Source organism: Globicephala melas, chromosome 8 (assembly GCF_963455315.2).
Source record: "Globicephala melas chromosome 8, mGloMel1.2, whole genome shotgun sequence".
Classification (NCBI taxonomy): domain Eukaryota; kingdom Metazoa; phylum Chordata; class Mammalia; order Artiodactyla; family Delphinidae; genus Globicephala; species Globicephala melas.
In genome coordinates this window covers 35,897,085-35,901,770 of record NC_083321.1, presented here as the reverse complement: position 1 = coordinate 35,901,770, position 4,686 = coordinate 35,897,085, and the positions used below count along the sequence as shown (strand labels likewise).

General features: G+C 41.1%; 1 pseudogene; it reads left to right on the top strand.

Annotated features, from left to right (window-relative positions):
• The first annotated feature begins 898 nt into the window (after nucleotides 1-898).
• LOC115857418 (protein artemis-like) lies at nucleotides 899-3,892 on the top strand (annotated as a pseudogene).
• The last annotated feature ends 794 nt before the right edge of the window (nucleotides 3,893-4,686 follow it).

Below are 4,686 nucleotides of genomic sequence, written 5' to 3'. Positions count from 1 at the left end.
TATATATATTTGGGTGGGGGAGGGGAGAGAGACTACGTTTTAGAAAAATACGTGGGCTCAATGGTAGTATTCAATAACTTTAATTTTTCACTTGATATCATATATTTAAATTCAGAAATAGATATCTACCCATGCATAATGTTCTATAACTTCAACCCTCTTTTCCTTCCCTTTCCCTTTTATTAAAAAAAACTTTGAGTTATAATTTAGGTAAAATACACCTATTTAAAATGTGCAGTTTATGGTGTTTTGACATATATGTGTAACACCCTGCTAGTCAAGGCATAGAACATTTTTATCACCTCAAATTCCCTCACAGGTATTCTCTCAAGAATATATCCTTTTGTGAAATGACAGTCAAATATTTTGGCAATTTTAAATTTATTTTTATTTTTGGTTGTGTTGGGTCTTCATTGCTGTGTGTAAGCTTTCTCTAGTTGTGGCGAGCGGGGGCTACTCTTTGTTGCGGTGCGCAGAGTTCTCATTGCAGTGGCTTCTCTGGCTGTGGAGCACGGGCTCTAGCCTGCGGGCTTGAGTAGTCGTGGCTCGCGGGCTCTAGAGTGCAGGCTCAGTAGTTGTGGCACACGGGCTTAGTTGCTCTGCGGCATGTGGGATCTTCCTGGACCAGGGCTCGAACCTGTGTCCCCTGCATTGGCAGGTGGATTCTTAACCACTGCACCACCAGGGAAGCCCGGCAATTTTAAAAATGGGTTGCTGTCTTCTTACTGAGTTGCAAGTGTTCTTTGTATTTATTCTGGAAATAAGTCTTTTGTGAGGTGTATGTATTGTGAGTATTTTTGACCTTTCTCTTAACAGTGTTTCTTGAAAATCAAAGTTTTTAATTTTGATAAAATTCAATTAGTCAATACTTTTCTCTTATTGCTAGTGCTTTTCTATCATGTTTAAGAAATCTTTGGGCAGGTTCCCAGATGTGGTGGTGCAGTCAGCGGTGGCTTGGGCTTCCACACCCCGCTGGGTGGCCAGTTCACTGTGGTTGGCTGGTGGTGTGAGCTCCTTCAAGGGGCAAATGGCCGAGTATCCAACAATCTCCATTGACTTCTTGGACAGGGAGAACCTGAGGGCCCACACCTTCTTCCTGTCCCGCTGCCATAAGGATCACATGAAAGGATTAAGAGGCCCTACTTTGAAAAGAAGGTTGGAGTACGGATGAGGAAACCCGAAGAATCAGAGAGGTTAAATTAGTTTCCCAAGGTCACACAGCCAGTAGATGGCAGGACCAGGATTTCCACCAGCTTGAAGGTTTACTTATACTGTTCACTGTTACTAAAGAGTTGTCCACTAGTTGTTGTTAACTAAAGATTTTGGGAGAAACGCATTATATCAACTGAAATTGAAACTCCTACCCAGATATCTTTAGTCAATGAAGGATCAAGAGAGAAGGGAGAGATTGTTGTGACTCTCTTACCAGCTGGTCATTGCCCAGGATCAATTACGTTTTTATTTCAGGGCAATAACAGAACTGTCTTGTACATGGGAGACTTCAGACTCGCAACAGGAGAAGCTGCTAGAAGCTTGCATTCTGGGGGCAGACTGCAAGACATCTTCGAGTGTGTACTTATATACTACTTTCTGCAGTCCAGAAGATTATTAAATTCCTAGTTGGGTGGAGTGTCTGAGTGGAATATCCGAGCTGGTTTGAAGCTGGATCGTTCAGAGTCTGTACCATGATGTGTGGCTGAACTCAAAGCAGCTTACGGGTAGGAGTATTAATCAGCCTTAGTGAGGAGTTAGGAGTCCAGGTTCTTGTGGATAAACGAGACATTTAGAAACATACCTGACATTCCTCATCATCTCATAACAGACGGTAGCACTCAGATCCACACATGTCAGCATCCAAAAGCAGAAGAATATTTTCAGTGGAATAAGTTACCCTGCAGAATTAGTTCCAAAAATAGAATTCCACTTCACACAGTCGGCATGAAGCCATCCACTATGTGGTCTGGAGAAAGAACCAGAAAAAACAATGTCATTGTGAGGATTGGAGAGAGTTTGTACAGAGCTCACTTTTTTTTTTTTTTTAACTCCTCCTACAGTGAGATTAAAGATATGTTGAACCACATCTGTCCTGTGAATGTTACCGAACTCAGGTCCGGTTGCTCACCACTCGAAAGTCAGTACCCGAGAGGCAGTTGTTGGTAGAAAGGAAAATTGCTTTTAATCAGAATGCCAGCAATCTGGGGAAAAGGTGAACTCATGTCCCCCCAAAAAACCAACTCCAAAGATTTTGCTCAGCCATGAAAATTTTTAAAGGGGAAGTAATCTCAGTTAATCGTTGAGATGGGGGATCAAACTCGTAGCCATCTCCCACTGTGTGCAGGCTTGTCGACACCTTGTGATCTTTCTTTAGATGCTATCTTGTTCACATGGTTTGTGAGATTACTGAAGGGGAAGCTACTAGGAAAAAGACCTGGTCTTCAGTTAATTACTTATTCTTCATCTCAACTTTTTTGATCTAAGGAAAGAACCAACAGGTTAGGCAAGGTATTGTGTGATCAAAAGATTTGAAAGGTGTATTTGGGCCGGAGATGAGCAGATCTTGGGGGTGCCTGGTTTAAAAGTTAGTTACAGGGCTTCCCTGGTGGCGCAGTGGGTGAGAGTCCGCCTGCCGATGCAGGGGACACGGGTTCGTGCCCCGGTCCGGGAAGATCCCACATGCCGCGGAGCGGCTGGGCCCGTGAGCCATGGCCGCTGAGCCTGCGCGTCCGGAGCCTGTGCTCTGCCATGGGAGAGGCCACAACAGTGAGAGGCCCACATACCACAAAAAAAAAAAAAAAAAAAAAGTTAGTTACAATTTTCTCTTCTTGGACCCCTAGGTGCACCCTTTCTCATTTCTTAGATTAAAATGAGAGATCTCTTGGAGCTCCTACTGTCTGCACCAGTGCCTAATTCTGGATTTTTGCATGCCTCTGGGTCCAGGCTGGAGATACTGGTGGAAAAAAAAATCCCAATAATTCACTGCTGAATTGGTCTTGCTTTGAGTTTTATTCTTTTTCTTTCCTTTCCTTTCTTTCTTTATTTTTTTCTTTCTTTCATTCTTTCTTTCTCTTTCTCTCTCTCTCCCTCCCTCCCTCCTTCTCTCTCTCACCCACCCTTCCTTCTTTCTCCCTCCCTCTCTCTCTCTTTCTTTCTCTCTCTTGCCTGCCCTTCCTTCTCCCTCCCTCCCTTTCTTTCTTTCTTTCTCTCTTCCTTCCTTCCTTCCTTCCTTCCTTCCTTCCTTTCTTCCTTTCTTTCTCCTTCTTCTTCCTCTTCTTCTTTTTCCAATCAGCCTGCTATGATTTCCTTTTCAGAGTCCTCAGATGCTGCCCCATGCATGGTTTACAATGTTTTTAGTTGTATAGTGTGGCAGAGACAAGGTGCACTATAAAAAAAAAAAAAAGAAGAAGAAAAACGTTAGTTACAGTGTAGCTTTGCTAAAGTGACCGGCAAAGGGGCTTCCTGCTGAGGGCGGTTTCCTGCAAAGAGCTGCTCACATGCAGCTCAAATGCAATTCCAGAAGGCACAACTATGGATAAAGTTAAAGAAATCTTCAAGCCTTCATGCTGGTCGTCCCCAAAGTATGGAGCCAAAGTATAAACCACTTGGAAAATTGAAGAGAGCTAGAACAATCCATCTAGACTCAGGAGGAAGACAGTGATCTCTTTGATGATCCTCTCCCTGTACTTTTAAGGCACAAGGTTCCAAACCAGCAAACTCTTCACCCTGAGGTATTTCCCATGGTGACTGCAATATCACAAAACCAGCCTGACAAACTGAGAAAGGCACAGGATGCCTCCAAGCGGAAAGTACACCAGCCTCTCTTTGGGCAAACGTTACAGATCATGAAGAATCCATCAGTGAAAGTGAAGAATTAGAAATCACAGCTTCATCTTAAGGGTTTTCATTTAGATTGCTTTGAATTATATAGATCAATTTATGGAAAATAGACATTTTAGTAATATTGAATCTTCCAATCCATGAACATTTGGGTCTTCTTTAATTTCTACCAGTACTATTTTTTTGTTTGTTTTTACTATACTGTTCCTAACCATATTTTATTAAACTTATCACTAGGTATTTCATATTTTTTGATGCCTTTATATGTGATATTAATAATACAAAGTCATTTTTTCTTTCAGCATTGAAAAAATGCCATTCCATTATTGTTTGGCTTGAGAAATCAGTGATAATCCTTATCTTCATTCTACTATATGTGTTGTCTTTTCTTTCCTTTCCGACTGCTTTTAAGATAGTCCCTTTATGATTGATTTTCAGCAATTTAATTAAGATGTGCCTTGATGTGTGTTTTTATGTTTATTCTTCTTGGAATTCATTGTGATTTATGGATCTGTAGATTGACGTTTTTCATTAAATCTGGAAAATTTCCAGCCATAATTCATCAGATTTTATCCTCTCCAAACACTCCTTTCCTTTCTGGGAACCCAATTACCACTTGATGTTTTTCCACAGTTCATTGAGGCACTGTTATATTTCTAAGCCTATTTTCTCTGTTGCTTTAGTTTAGATAACTTATGATGCCATGCTAAATTCACTAGTATTTTCTTCTGCAATATCTAATCTTCTGTTAAGTCCATCCAGTGAATTTTTCATTTTAGAAATTGTATTTTTAAGATCTAGAGGTTCCCTTTATTTCATTTTTATAGTTTCCATCTGTCTCCTCATTGTATT